Consider the following 15,653-nt stretch of genomic DNA (forward strand, 5'->3'; position numbering starts at 1 on the left):
CTAGGAGATTGGACAGGCCAGATGATGCCCCACTTCTATGCTCTCCTGGTTGTCGTTGACAGCTGAGTTGGGTCACCACCAAGTAACAGCCTGTCCTCCTAGGAAGGGGACCCCTGGAGGTCAAATGCCCAAGGGGAATGGAAGAGAAGAGTCCACCAGGCCATGAGAGGCCTAAGAGCCTTCATGGGAGGCCATGGGCTCCACAGGCCTCTTCTGGGTTCCTGGGACCCTTGTATTTTCTAGAACTTTCTAAATGAGTGTCTGAAACCTTCACTGACTCACCCAATCTAGTTTCTCTAGCACCTTGCCTGTCCTTCAGGTGAAAACCTATGAGGAAATAGTAATACTTCTCAAAGCAGTATGAAGTATTCGTGTATGTCATTTCTTGGGAGAGTGGAGTATGGCCCGGGCTAGAGGATGAGCCAAACCACATTGTTCCGTCCTCTCGTTTCAGGAAGAGAACGCTCATGGTATTTTTTATGTATTTAAAAGGAGGAAAGTGCATTATGTTGTTTATTTATTTATTTGTTGTGGTACTGGGGATAGAACTCAGGACCTCACACTTGCTAAACAGGTGCTCTACCACTTGAGCCACGAATCCAGTCCTTACATAGTCTTTTCAAGAAAATCGATTTCCTACGAAGCTTCTGTTCCCCATGTCTACACCAGGAGTGGGGCGAGGGGTAGGGAGAGGGGCCAAAGGAAATTGTTCTTTTATTAATTTTTGTTGGTTGTGGGGCTTGAACTCGGGCTTGGGTGCTGTCCCTCAGCAGTTCAGCTCAAGGCCAGTGCTCTACCACTTGAGCCACAGTGCCACTTCCAGTTTTTCTGGTGGTTTATGGGAGATCAGAGTCTCACAGATTTTTCTGTATGGGAGATAAGAGTTCACAGACCTTCCTGCCCGGGCTGGCTTTGAACCACTATCCTCAGATCTCAGCCTCCGGAGCAGCTAGGATGACAGGTGTGAGCCACTGGCACCTGGCTAGTTGTTCTTTCTTTTACCTGTGGACCAAACTTAAGGAAGGCCATCTACCCAATGACCAGAGACCCAGATACCAGAGGACTTGCTGGGTAGGGGGCACCCGGAGCTCCAGCCCTGCTAGGTAGGCCATAACTGCCTACTGTGCACTGGCCCCTGCTCCCAGCAGGCCCACAGGCAGGAAGTCTCTAGAGAGGCCGAAGGGGGCAAGTGGGCAGGGCAGCGGAGCAGTCTGGGATTGAAGGTTGGGGCCAGAGAGGAGTGGGGCTAGGAGGCAAGGGCAGAGGGAGGGAGGGAAGGAGGGAGGGAGAAGGGCGGGTAGGTGGGGGCCTATATCTGCAGGCTGTAAAAGAGGGGGAGCTGGCTGGAGGGAGATGGGGGGGGATGTGGGAAAACAGGAGGAGGGGGCAGCTCAGAGGGGGAGGGAGGAGCCCGGGAGGGGGAATGGAGGGAGTTAGGAAAGCTGCATTACTCCTTTGGCATTGTGAAAAGAAGATGGGGGGAGCTGGACCCCGAGACTCTGAAATCTGAGTTCTGTCTTGTGTGTCTGTTCCTGAAGAACGTATCCTGTGACCAAGTAGAAAGTGAGAAGGAGGGAGGGAGGGAGGGAGGGAGGGAGGGGGAGAGAGAGAGAGGGAGAGAGAATATGACAAGGATGGAGAAAGAGAAGGTCTTGTGTAACTGTGCCCACTGCCCAGGTGTGGAAACTGAGGCCCTGGGAGCTGTTGGAGGCGGGGCTTGGGCAAGAGTTAGTACAGCATGCCAGGCAGAAAGAGGCCCAGGATGTGGGAGGAGGGGCCTGGACCAGGACCAGGGTGGGAAACTGAGCAGGAAGTCAGGTTTCAAGCAGAGGCTGGGGGGGTGGGGGGCAGAGGCAGGAGGGCAGAGGCAGGGCCTGGCCAGCAGGGAAGGGGAGGGAAGAGACTGTATTCCCTTCCTCCTCCTCCTCCTCCTCCTCCTCCTCCTCCTCCTCCTCCTCTGCAGTGCTCTGGGGGTGTTTAGGCAAAAGGCCTCTGTGCTTTCATCTTATAAATATTCATACTCATGTTCTTTTCATTTAGAAGTATAGATCCAATTATTTTAATGAATGCTGAAAACTTTTCCTTTCCGTAACAGCCTTCCTTTCTTCTAACATCATGTGTTTTATATAACAGAGTTCAGTGTGCCTTCCCAGCCATCTCTGTAATTGAAGAGTTACATAAGCATCAGTGAAGGCTTCTGGTCACTTTGGGTTGTACAGTAGTGCCAGGGAGGTCGTGGCTTGTTTTCTACCTTCACAGGAAGGCATCTTTTGTTCCTGTGGCGGCATCCTTCAACATCTTCTCTGCCACAAGACATCCCCAGGAGCAGAAAAGCTGTGGCGTCAATTGAGCAGGTGCCCCAGGAGACTGTGGGCAGCTGCAGAGCAGAGGGTTTCTCTTCAGCAGGGCACCCTTGCCAGGCACTGGGTGCACTCACACACTGGCTAAACTTGGACAGCAAAGGATAGAGCCCAGAAGTGGCCTAAGTGGTAGAGCGCTAGCCTTGAGCAAAAAGAAGCTCAGGGACAGTGCCCAGGCCCAGAGTTCAAGCCCCAAGACTGGCAAAAAAAAAAATCACTGGAAGTGGCACTGTGGCTCAAGTGGTAGAGTGCTAGCCTTGAGCTGAAGAGCTCAAGAGTTCAAGCCCCACGACCGACCAAAAAATAACCACATACAAAGAATAGAGCCCTCCACCAGGGGTGCCTGTGAGCCCTGCCTCCCTGGGCCCGCTGAGGATCAATGAGGGTGCCTGACCCAAGTCTAGACCCCTGGGAGCACATCTGGGCGCAGTACTGGAGCCCTCTGTACCTGGTTTCCTCCCCTACACCTCTCAGTGGTATGAAGAATTAACTAACTTATTTGGAAGTTGTAGCTCGCTGATGACTCCTTGGGACATGCAATATGTTAGGGAGGTGGCTGTCACCCTCATTAATAACATCTCCTTGAACAGTGGTATGTCTAGAGATGGAGAAGAAACAGAGCTTAGTGTTGGAGTAGAGCATGATGGGAAAATCCTTGATATCAAGGAGTAGATGTGGAATCTATATCTGCTGGCACATGATACCAGGGCATGGCAGGGTAGGCAGAGGACCTTCCCCAAAGCCCTATTAGGCTCTTGGTATTGGAGAATATCCTTATCCTCCACTCTCAGGATTAAAAAACAATCAAAACGAATTCAAAGCTAAGCCCTGGTGGCTCACACCTCTAATCCTAGCAACTCAGACTGAGATCTTGCAGTTCAAAGCCAGGCAGCACAGGAAAATCTGTGAGTCGATTAACCACCAAAAGGCTAGAAATGAAGCTGTGCTTCAAGTGGGAGAGCACCAGCCTTCAACATAGAAGCTAGAGATAACAACTAGGCTCTGAGTTCAAGCTCTAGTATTGATGTGCGTGTGTGCATGCACATGCGTGTGCGCACATGCACGTGCACACATACATACACACACAGAATTCAAAGATTTCCAGGAAGGAAGTGAATACCAATTGTGGAGGCTGTGTTTTGGTTTGAATGTGAAATGCCTCCCAGAAGCTTCTGGGGTTCAGCACTTGGTCTCCAGCGGGTGGCGCTATTCTGTGAGTTGGAGGAAAGGCAGAAGGGCCTGGCTGGAGGAAGTGGTCATGCGGTGGCGTGTCTTTGAAGATCATACCGATCCTCTCCCCTCTCCCACTCTCACTATGGCGAAGCTCTGCCTCACCACAGGCCCAGAAAAACAAGCAGCCAAGAGACCATGGACAGAAGCTTCTAGAACCGTAAGCCCAAATAGTCCCTTCTTAAAGTGCTTCTCTCAGATAGGTGATTACAGCAATGTAAAGCAGACTACCAGGTGAATACTCTCATTATTAAAGGCAACCCATGGGACTAAACAGAATTAGTAATCTGCTGCAGGACAATCCACGGGAACACCCTGACTTAATCATCTGCAGGATTAACCGTTTCCATGCAGCAAAACAAAGCTTGAAACGTATATATGTTGGCGAGAGGTGAGCAAGGAGGGAGAGAAAAGCTTAGCAATAAACAGGAATAGAAATGCAACAGTTAAAGAGCAAATGCCCACAAAGCCCCTGGTGATGCGCGCAAAGAAAACAGCCCACTTCAGGTAACAGGAAACCGAAAATTCGATTTCAAAGGGATTCATCACCTGCCCATCCCCCTTCCCCCTCCCCCAAATCAGCAATGACTTTTCAGTGGCTGTAACCTTAGGCAATGTCAAGGAAGGGCCAGAGGTGGCCTTGACCGGGGCCCACTGGAGGTCAGAGGTCACCCTCAGGAGATACTAAAATGCACTGGGTCTGAGAAGGAAAGCTGGAGTCCCTGGCCCCACACAAACAAACTGACTGAAGGGATGGTATATATTGTAACAACATGAATACCAGGAGACTGAGATGAGCATTGTTGGAGCTGTGGAGGGGTAAGAGAAAGGGTGAGCAAATACAGCCATATTCTGTGAAAATTGAATGATGTACCTTGAGGGTATGGAGGGGTTAGAGTCAGACTCGGGAGGAAGATGAGAAGATTGATCAAGATGAATTATACTGATGACCTGACTGTGGAATTGAAACCACAAACTACTTTGTACCACTATTTAATAAAGAAATAATAATAAGAAAGAGGAAGCCCGTGGTTTTAATGCTGAAGCTTTTATTTAGTGTTCCTAAGATGGGACTTATCCATGGTGGGAAAGCCAGAGAATGAGGTGGTTTCCATCCAAGGAGCAGCTTCATGAACACAAAACACCAAACTCATGCTGGACGTGCGTGGTTTGTGCTTGTAGTCCTAGCTACTCAGGGGACTGAGGTCTGAGGATCCAGGTTCAAAGCCAGCCTGGGCAGAAAAGGTTGTGAAACTTTTACCTCCAATTAAGCAGCCAAAAACTGGAAATGGAGCTGTGCTTCAAGTGGTAGAGCATCAGCCTTGAAAGAACAAGCTAAGGGACAGTGTCTTTGGCCATGAGTTCAAGCCACAGTATGAGTACACACACACCACACACACACACACACACACACACACACACACACACACACACACTTTCTCTCCCTGAGTTCAGCGGGGAGTTGGGCAGTACCTTGGATGTCCATCTTTTCTAGACCCTTTGTGGGGACTGAAGCTCCCTCCCCCACGGATGCCTTATAATTCAAGTGCCAAGACAACCATAGGGTTTAAAGAGCACTTTTGTCTGACTTTTGCACATTGAGGGTGTTCCAAGACACCAGGCCATCTCTTCCGCCTCGTGTTAGCTGAGGTCAAATACCTAAGAAATAGTGGGAGCAGCCACAGGGAGAAAGGTTTGCAGGGAGGAGCCATACCCAGGGGCCAGAGCACCTAGAACGTGTCACTGCCACATTCTCAGGGGGATGGTAGGCAGGGGCAGTGCGGAGGAGCTTGGGGGGAGGGGGGGAGGGAGGGTGTTCTAACCAGCCACTGACTCCTGATTGGACGTAATGAATGCTCAAGGTGCCTAGACATCTTCAGCCTCGGTTGGTGGCTGACTTCACAGGCTCCTGGGGGCAGGATGAGGGGCAGCCCTCAGGACTCTGTCCAGATTCCAGCTAGTGCTCGGGGCTTCCTGCCCATTTGCTCACCCGTGGAGGTCATGTGAGCTCAGTGTACAGGTAGAGCTTGGGGGCAGAAATATGGGAAAATCTGGAGGTTTGGGCCAGGTGACACCATACAGCTGCCGTATAAGATAGAAGACTGCTCTGTCCACCTTCCTGTCCCTTCCTCTCCTTCCTTTCTTCTGCCCTCCCCCCCCCCCCCCCTTGGGAACGCAGCTGCCTTCCATCAGGAGGGTAACATTGTCAACATCACTCCTTCCCTCCCTTTCCACCCCCCTCCTTTGTCCAAACAGACTCTTTCACGGTGACAGTGGCAGATACGTGGGACCAGAGGTGGCGGAACCTTCTGCTGGGTGTCAGGCGTGGGCTGGCGGGGACTCCTGTGGTTTGGGGCAGGTGCTGTGGCTGCTGGCTGCCTAGTAGATGATCGCACGTTGGCTGACTCCATCGGCAGATGAGGAAGTGGGCTCAGAGGAGTTAGGCGATCAGCTCCAGGTTTCAGAGAACTCCTTTTATGGAGCGTGGTGGCTCCAGGGCCTAGTAGGACTGTTTTAGGAATCAGATTGCCTCCACTGACCTGGGACCTTCTCTCCCACCCTTCCCAACCCCTCTTCCTGTCCCTGTTGTTGTTGCCCTCAGTCTAACCTGCCCCTCCCCCACCCCAGTGGGCCTGTCACTGTCCAGTCCTCCAGCGGGCCATCCCACCCTCGCTGATCTTGATTTAGATAAGAGTCAGAAGGCTGTCTAGTTTCCTCTTTCAGGGGACAGCTTCCTGTATGACGTACCTGTTTGGCAGGTATGCTTGGTCACCCTTCTCCTTTCTGGCTGGCCTCTGCTTCCTTGAGATGTTCTAGAACATGGGACCTTAGCTGCACAGAGGAGCCTGCACCCTGGCTGAGCAACCTCCAGTAGACTAGACCAGAACCAGGGCTGCTCCCTGTGCCTCCCTCCTCGCCTTGCCTCCCCTGCTCCCTGCCCAGCTCATCCCTCCGCAACCCGACCCCTCCGAGGGGCCTCCATAGACGCAGTGCCTGGGCCTTGGATGGCTGCAGGGGTGAATGGAAGAGAGGATGTGGTGAGTCTCCAGGGGCACGGCAGCTCTTGGGGGAGCCAGCGGAAGGGCCTGCTCCCCGCCCTCGAAGGAGCCAGCTCCTGCATCCCCTTCACCCTCAGCTTGAAATTGGAGGTATGTGCTCCAGTGTGACCCGGGGTCACCCTTCTGGGGTCTCCCCAGGATGGCAGTTCTGGGAGGCGAAGGAAATCCTCTGAGACAGTTCTTCTTTAACTGCCTCTCTGGGGAGACTTGAGGAAGGGAGAACCAGACAGAGAAGGCTGAGCTGTGGGCAGCCTTGGGCAGGGCCCTGCCTGCCTATCCCAGAGGGGCTCAACCCGTGGGGTATCTCTGGAGTCTATGGGGGGACTGTGTTTAGAAGAGGCAGATGGTGATCGTTCAGATATTTTACTGATCATATTTACATATGTATGGGAATCAGGTGTATGCATTTGTGATTTTTCTTTTTGTGTGTGTGTGTGTGTGTGTGTGTCTGTCTGTCCTGGGGCTTGAACTCAGGGCCTTGGACCCTTGCTTGTCCTTTTCCGTTCGAGGCTACACTGTCACTGGAGACCCGCCTCCACCTCCTCCAGCTTTTTGGTAGTTAATTGGAGATGCGAGTCTCTTGGCCTTGTCTGCGCTGAGCTCTTCAGATCTCTGAAGAGCTCAGTTTCCTGAGTCACTAGGATGACAGGCGTGAGTCAGCAGCTCCTGGCTTACGCTTTAAAATAATAAGCAATAGCCTTTAAGATGAAAGAAAACATATGAGAAAAGAAGGTAGCCAGAGCAAGAGGTGGGTGAAGACTTCTTCGAGGAGAGACAGAGCCATGGAGCCTCTTCCGGGGCCCCACAGGCAGGTTCTGGGTAGCAAGGTGGGCGCTGGGATGCCCGTGCATCTCTCCCCTGGTGCGGTTGAGCAGGCTCCTGGCCTCCTGTACCTGGGAGGTCTCACCCAATAGAGCCGGCCTTTGGCTTAGTGGGGGCTGGTGTTCCCATGGAGACGACCCGGCTGCCTTGAGCCCTGCCCTGGCACCCAGTGTCCTGATTTGCTGTTCCCCATCGTACCAATGCAGTGCCATCTGCTATTCTGCCGCTGCTCCGTCAACCTTGCCCCAACAGATAGGATTTCTGTCTTACGCATCCCATGGCTGAGCTCAGTCACCCAGACCCAGCTCGGGCAACTTCTGTTTGCTATAGAAATCTCTATGAAAGCCACAGCTGGCAGGACTTATCGAAACAGCAGGGGCTTGGGTTCTCCGAGCTCCTCGGCCTCATCGCTGGCATGGCGTGGGCACCAGCTGTAACTGCCAGACTTTCAGCCCACTTGACTGATTGCCTGGAATATTCCAGAGCTCCCCTGACAAGAGCCTCTTGGTGTTCATCCCTAAAGATGGAAGTCCCCAGGAATACACACACGCATACACACACACACACACACACACGTATGTGCGCGAATACTTCTGTGTCCACAGCTCTTAAGTACGAAGCACCCAGCACTGCCTACCTCTGTGGTCAGTAGTTCCCCATCCTACATACACACTCATGTGTACACACACACTGCATGTACATTTAAACACACACATACACACCCCCCCACACACTTACACGCAGACTCTTTGGCCTCTCCCTTGAAGCTGGGTAGTGGTTTCGACCATCAAGAGGACACAGGCATGCAAACTCTCCTGGAAACATGTTCTGGAAGCCCAATATTCTGGTTCTTTGAAGGGAGGGACCCTCACTTTTCTCTCTAGGCCCCTCAACTCCCCACAGCTACCTTGGGAGCTACTTAGGAGCTCCTGGCTCCACCTCCACCCCCATTGTACCCTGAGGAAGTTCAGACCCAGGGAGGGGAAGTGCTCTATCTGCCCAGAGGAGGCAGGTGGCCAGGCCTGGAGGAGAAGCGACATCTCTCAGCTGCCTCGGCTCTGCTGGACGCCCCTCCTCGGCAGGTAACAGCCTCTCGGGGCCATGGAGGAAACTGAGGCACGGGGCCCCGGACCTGGCCTGAGCTCAGCCGGGTTTGGTAGGGCTGGGCTGCAATCACCCTGGGGCTGACCCAGTCTTCGGGGACAGTGACAGCTGCTGTTCACTCTGGTGGCCGCAGCCTCGGCTCTAGGCAGGCCCGGTTTGTTCCTGATCATGGGTGACATTTTTCTACGAGCCCTCAGCTTCCTCTTGGTCTGAGTCATGGTGGCGATGTCGTGGCAGGGTGGGACGGTCCCCGGCTCCCCTCACGTGCCAACACCGTCCACAAGCCCGAGGGCCACCGCTCCAGAGTCTTGTGGGAATTTACCAAACGCTCGAGATGGCAGAGCGCCTCGCATGGTAGCGCACAGGCGCAGCGCGGGGGTGCAAAGGGTGCCTGGGAGCCCGGGGGGGGGGGGGGGGGGGGGGAGGGAGCCACTTACCAGCCGTGCCATTTTCCTAGCCGCAGTTAGGTCAGGTGCTTTCCTCCCTCCACCTGGATTGTTCTGGAACTCTACTCAAGTGTCTCTTGGAGACGCTGGCAGGGAAGACACACCGGCATGTAGAATTCAGAAGATTCTAGTTCCTTCTCTGGGAGTGAGAGCACAGACTAGGAAACGTCTGCGGGACTGCCCTGGGCTGAGCTTTGCGCTCCTCAAGGACACAGAGATGGGGAGCAGAGGTGTGGAAAATGCACCCCCACGGCTCTGCGGCAAGCCCGGCTCACCTTCCCTTCAGAGATGGCCCAGCACTGGCCACTGGCACTGCCCAGCCAGGCCCTCCCTCCCTCCCTCCCTCCCTCCCTCTCTCACACAATGAGCTCTCCTCAGGGACCGAGTCTGCTTCTGCGAGGCTTGGTGATATAAGGGAGACGGAGTCCTTTTCCCAGGGTGCTCACTGGACCACAGCAAGTACTCATATGACTGACTGGCCACGGGGGTGTTCCACGCAGAGCGGGGGATTTTTAGAATGGAGGAGAGGCTGAGGGATAGAGAACTGGGCTAGGCAGAGCCAGCCATGCAAAGGAGGGAGGGAGGGAGGCAGCAGGGGCTGGAACCTTCTGGACTGGGCAGGTGCCCTTGCTTTGACCTTGGTGACAGGCCAGGAAAGAAGACTGATGAAGGAGGAACTCAGGATGTGTGTTCCCCATACTCCCCTCTCTCTGTTTGGACTGCCATAGATTCTTTAGCATCTCCGAGCCTCACAGGGGTCACCTACAGAGCTAGACCCACCTCAAGCCCCTTGGCTAGCTCCTCCTCTCCCCCACTCCCACCCCAGCCCCACCAAACTCCACCAGAATCCTGCCACCAGAGACAATCTGCGCATGGGCTCTGTTCTCTTAATGCCTTGTGCTTTCTGGTATCCTGGTCCCTGGAAACCTAGTCTCTCTCTCTCTCTCTCTCTCTCTCTCTCTCTCTCTCTCTCTCTCACACACACACACACACACACACACACACACACACACGATGAACTAGGCCATAGTGGTGGATAACTGCTTCCGGGTTAGTATTTGCATTCTAGCTGCTGGGCTTTCAGGTGAGGACCCCGGAAGAGCGGGCATCGCCTGGGAAAGGTCCCAGGACCGCATCCCACAGCATCCCAAAGGTGGCGTCAGCTCTGCCCGCCCACCATCTGGCATCACCATCTCTGCCCAGAGGAAAAGCTCCGCATGGTAGAGGGGCCGGGGAGACCCACTTGGGCTGCCAACAGGCTCTCTGCTTGTGGTCTGTGTTCTCTGGATGACCCGGGGGGCTGGGGGGAGAGGGGAGGTGGGGTCCATGTTGGGGCGCACAGGTGAGTTTCGGGGCCTCAGCTGTGCATACACAACTTGCAGCTGCCCTAGATGGAACTCTGAGACCTGGAGGGTAAGTGGACCATCAGGCAAGGAGAGGTTGGGCTCGCTCTCAGTGCCGCGTGTGGGGGCTGGCACCATGGAGGGCAGCTCCCCGGGCTTGCTTGGTGCCTGGTGCCGAGCAGGGCAGGCCCATGGGAGAACGGAGCCACAGCTGCCCACACACTGGCCAGGTGGAGGCCCAGGCCCTTCTTTCCTCCTCCTCATTAAACCTTAGAAAATACCTTTGAAAGAAGACTCTATTTCAGCATTAAAAACAAACATGCCAACTGGTCACCAGTGGCTCATGCTGGTAATCCCAGTGCTGCTCAGGAGGCTGAGATCTGAGGATTGAGGTTCAAAGCCAGCTCTGGAAGGAAAGTTCGTGAGACTCTGATCATTAACGAACCACCAAAAAAGCCCCAAGGGGAGCTGTGGCTCAAGCTGTGGTAGAATACTAAGCCTTGAGCAAAAAAGCTCAGGGACAGTACCCAGGCCCTGAGCTCAAGCTCCAGGACTGGTGTGCACGCATGCATGCTTGCACCCTACCTCCCCACACCCCACACCCAAAACTACCCTCCTGTAACACCCCATTGTTTGTATGTATTCTCTCTAAAGTCCTCCTCCTCCTCCTCCTCCCCCTCCTCCTCCTCCTCTCCCTCCTCCTCCCCCTCTTCCTCCCCCTCCTCCTCCCCCTTCTCCTCCTCCATAGGATCTCACTACCTAGCCTGGCCTGGATCTTTCCATCATCCTTTGACTTGAGTGCTGGGAGCCCAGGCCAGGTCACCATGCCCAGAAAGTTCCACATTCAGAACAAGCAGATCTCTGGGCTTTGGTAGCACACCCCAACCCCATGGCTTGGCTGCTTTAGAGCTCTTACACACCCTGAGCAGCACCTAACCCTGCTCCTTTTGTGGCCCCCAGAAGTGGCTCCAGGGAGCCTGTCCTGAGCCTGGAGTGGTACTTGAGCCTGCCTTGCCCTTCCTGCGTCTTTCCCCTCCGCGGGGCTGCTCCTCGCGCCTCCACCCGCAGCCAGGGCCAGGGCCACCGGATGTCCCCGGTTCTCGTCTAAATTCTCTCAGGGTCAGCTAGCTTCACATTTCTCACTTTCCTATTTACGAGAACATGTACAAATTCCCATTTTCATTTCGGCTGTAACTGGGTCCACGCCTCCTGTACAAATATTGTTCCTTTCCAATATCTCAGCAAGGCACATCTGATTTTTATCTCTGACTCGCACATTATTGAAGAAACTAGATTGTACAAGAGAATGCCTAGAAATATCTCTCATAGGTCGGTGGAACTAAGATGCTGCAGATAAGAGGCTCAGATCCGAGAATCACTCTTTTCTTTGTGGTCTGAGAAGTGGAGGCGGGCGGTCTTTGCTTTTGACTTGAGTTCAGGAGGAATAAATTAGCAACCTTTGTACATTACAAAGAATATTCCCTTGATTTATGATTTCGTGCTCTTCCCTGATCCGTTAGCTCTCCTATTAATTGGGCCATCCAGGATCTACTTTCTCTGTCTGTTTGATCGATGATATTTTAAGAAAGCATCTCTGACTACAATGAGTTTCCCCCAATTTGGGCTTATTTTTTGTTGGCATTTCTGACACATTCACACCTTTTTCTTTTTGCTCTGTTAATTGGAATATAAATGGAATGTGTTATGTTCTCATTATTTACTGTAAACTTTTATCATTGCAGAGTTTTGATTACTCTCAATTATTTATGCTAACAAGAAAATTGTATTGTTATATCCTTTTCTTCTCTAACATTTGATGTGCTCATCCTTTTTCATTTTCTCTGTGTTTCTTATCAACAAAAGATGTTTGGATTTATTTGAATGGATGCTTCTTTTCAGAGGGTGTATTAATTTGGAATTCTTTATCATATTTGTTTAAATCTCTGGGGGTTGCCCCTTGCTGTCTATATGGAGATATTACATATTTTTTTCAATTTCAGTTTCTATTGTAAATGTTCTCTTCCTTTTGACCTTTAGCACGCGAAAGATTATTTAATTGAAATAGCTAATCTGAAAAGTAACAGATTTTTAACTTTTACATTTATTTCAATTAACAACTCACCAAACTTTGACAGAATTATATTTTGGGGAGAATTATCTCTGGGAAGAATTATTATTTTTAGATATTTTTCTTTACTGCTTTTTTAAATTATATTTTAGATATCTTTCTTTACATATGGAGCAGTGGATCCCAGGCTGGCCTTAAACTCCCAGATCCTCCTAATGGTTGGGTTTACAGGTGTGTGCCACTATCCCTGGCTGGGTTTGTTGTTGTTGTTGTTATTTTTTAAATAATGGAATGCTGGTTGATCTCTCTTCTCTTAGTGGAATCTGCTTTCTCAGGTAACAGGATTTCTCTCAGATGCTATATCTAGAAACATTCATCTTTGTCCTGACAGTGTACCATTCTATCCGCTGAGCATTGGTTAGGATGGATTTCTTTGGCTTTCTTTGCCTCAATCGCAAGCCCTGATGATGCTTTGTTTCTCTGATATTTAAGAGAAAATCAAAAGCTGTTCCTTTATTCTCCACTCTCCTCTCCCGGCATTTAGCATCAGTTCGGAAGACTCCCGAGTTGTTTTCATAAATTATGATGTCATTAGAAATATGCACAAAAATTAAGAGACAAAAGTGAATTATTTAGAAATCACTTAGCATTTAACTGGAAGAAAAGGCATGTGGAAATTTTTTTCTAGGTTTTCTTCTCCCCAGGCATGGGTGTGTGTGTGTTTTTTTAATCATAGTTGCAATCATTCTGAATGTATAATGCTATAGTTTGTGGGTTTTTTACATAACCGAGTCAGCATACACATAACAGAGAAAAATTTTCCATTGAGCAGGTTGACCCTCAGGAAGTTAACCTCTTCTTGGCATTGAAGTGTGTGTATGTATGTTTTGCTATTCACAAAAAGTGCTAAACGATCTTGGTTCAAGTTTTCTTTCTTTTGCATAATTTACTTATGGTAAAGGCTAAGAAATTACTAGATGAAAGACTAATATGATTTTTACGGCTTGCAGTATAAGTTACTGAGTTCCAAATGCCTTGTAGAAATTTGCATGCATGACTTTGGGTTGAGTCTTGGTGGCTTCGTACATTTGACAGAAAAAAAACCCGTAATCTTTCCGTCAACTCTTTTCTGAGAACTGTCTGCTGTCTCTGTCTCCTCTCTCGCTTCCTCTTCCTTCTTTTATGTTTAAAGAGTTGGATAAAGGGGTTTTAATTCAGCATGTTAGTTTATGAGCACAATGCATCTTGATCAATGCCATCTCTTTCGTCATCCTCTACCGTGTCTTTCTGTTTTCAGTCTCTTCATAGAGAAAACACATCACTCATCTAACACTCTGGTTACATGATGTTTCTTCAAATATATTCTTTAAAGTTACTATTTGATGGTACTAGAGTTTGAGCTCAGACCCTTCCTCTTGCTGGACAAGTGTTTTATTACTTTAGTTATTTGCCAGGTCTTTTTTGTTTTAGTTGTTTTTCAGATAGTGTTTCATGCTCTTGCCTGCTGCAGCCTCAGTACTCAATCCTCCTAACTATACCTCCATCTTAGCTGGAATTAGAGGTATGTCTCACCACTTTCATCTTGTTGGTTGAAATGCAGTCTCCCTAATTTTGTTCCCAAGCTGACTTCAGACCATTGACTCCCTACCTCCCCCTCCTCCCAAACAGCTGATTAAGGAATGAGCCATCACACTCAGCCTGATGTTAAACTTTTTTCCTTTCATTAGCATATAGGTTTTCAAATTGTGACATTTTCACACATGTGCACAATGTTGATCACACATGTGTGATGAACCTTTCTCCTTTTATCCTCCCTTATCACACTGCCCCTCCTTAAAATAGTTTTAACAGATTTCATTGTTCTATTTTTCATTTGGATGTTAAACTTTTTTAACAAAAGAATTTTTCTATTTTTTAATAGTCAGACTTGAGTTCATTTTCTGTTTTACTGGCTTTTCCCTCCAGAAACTTTTTTTTGTGTGTTTTTTTTGTTTGTTTGTTTTTGTTTTTATTTTTTGCCGGTCATGGGGCCTGAACTCTGGGTCTGGGCGCTGTCCCTCAGCTCTTCAGCTCAAGGCTAGCGTTCAGCTCAAGGCTAGCGCTCTACCACTTGAGCCACAGTGCCACTTCCGGCTTTTTCTGTTTATGTGCTGAGGAATCGAACCCAGGGCCTCATGCTTGCAAGGCATGCACTCTACCACTGAGCTACCTTCCCAGTCCCCCTCCAGAAATTTTTATAAACAGATTGTTAAGTTTTCATCTAGATTTTCTATGGTTTGATTTTGTTAAATGCCATTCATTAATGAATTTGGAATTTCCGTGTGTGTATGTGTGTGTGTGTGTGTGTGTGTGTGTGTGCTGGTGCTGGGGCTAGAACTCAGGGCTTGGGTGCGGTCCCTATGCTTCTTTTGCTCAAGGCTAGCTTGATTCCCAGCTCCACTTCTGCCTTTTTGTTGTTTAATGGGATGTGAGTCTCACAGACTTTCCTGCCTGGTTTGGTTTCAAGCTGAGATCTTCAGATCTCAGCCTCCTGAGTCACTAAGATCACGGGCAGGAGCCACTGGCTCCTCTGGCTGAGTAATATTTCTTAACTGAACCGAGACAGTGAATTAGGAAAGTGTGATTTTTTAATTACGTATTGTAACTTCTACTCTTAGTTTCTTTTCCCATTGCACTTATGGTGCTACGCTACCTAGTCAGATGTTTTTGTTTCTTTTTTTCCTCTTCAGTGAGCTTGGAAGACAGATATCATATTTGAATAGTCAATAGTTCCTTTAGTGGTTTTTTGTTTTTTTTTTTTGGTCAGTTGTAGGGCTTGAACTCGGCCTGGGCACTGTCCCTCAGCATTTCAGCTCAAGGCGAGTGCTCTACCGCTTGAGCCATAGCACACTTCCGGTTTTCTAGTGGTTTATTGGGGATAAGAGTCTCACAGACTTTCCTGCCTGGGCTGGCAGGAACCAAGATCCTCAGATCTCAGCCTCCTGAGTAGCTAGGATTACAGGCGTGAGCCACTGGCACCCGACTACTTTAGTGGTTTTTTTAAAAAAAATCTTACACTTGCGTTTTTGTAATGGTGAAAGAAAAAGAAGTCTTGCAGCGTTGTGAGGTTACTGCATGGAGATCTGCAGGGGAGAAGCTCAGGGACTCCAAACACACAGATGAAAAGAAGGAAGTGTTGATGATCCTGATACGGCCGTGTGCACGTGTTGAATTACATTGCA

General features: G+C 50.1%; 1 long non-coding RNA gene across 1 annotated transcript; it reads right to left on the bottom strand.

Annotated features, from left to right (window-relative positions):
• Window positions 1-5,842: 5,842 nt before the first annotated feature.
• On the bottom strand, window positions 5,843-9,309 carry LOC122107501. Its single transcript, XR_006147359.1, has 3 exons — window positions 9,013-9,309; window positions 6,339-6,403; window positions 5,843-6,099 (listed from the first exon to the last, which is right to left on the bottom strand). It is a non-coding gene; the product is annotated as an uncharacterized LOC122107501 (long non-coding RNA).
• Window positions 9,310-15,653: the final 6,344 nt, after the last annotated feature.

The sequence above is a fragment of the Dipodomys spectabilis genome, unplaced genomic scaffold, assembly GCF_019054845.1.
Source record: "Dipodomys spectabilis isolate Male_0828 unplaced genomic scaffold, ASM1905484v1 ptg000051l, whole genome shotgun sequence".
NCBI lineage: Eukaryota > Metazoa > Chordata > Mammalia > Rodentia > Heteromyidae > Dipodomys > Dipodomys spectabilis.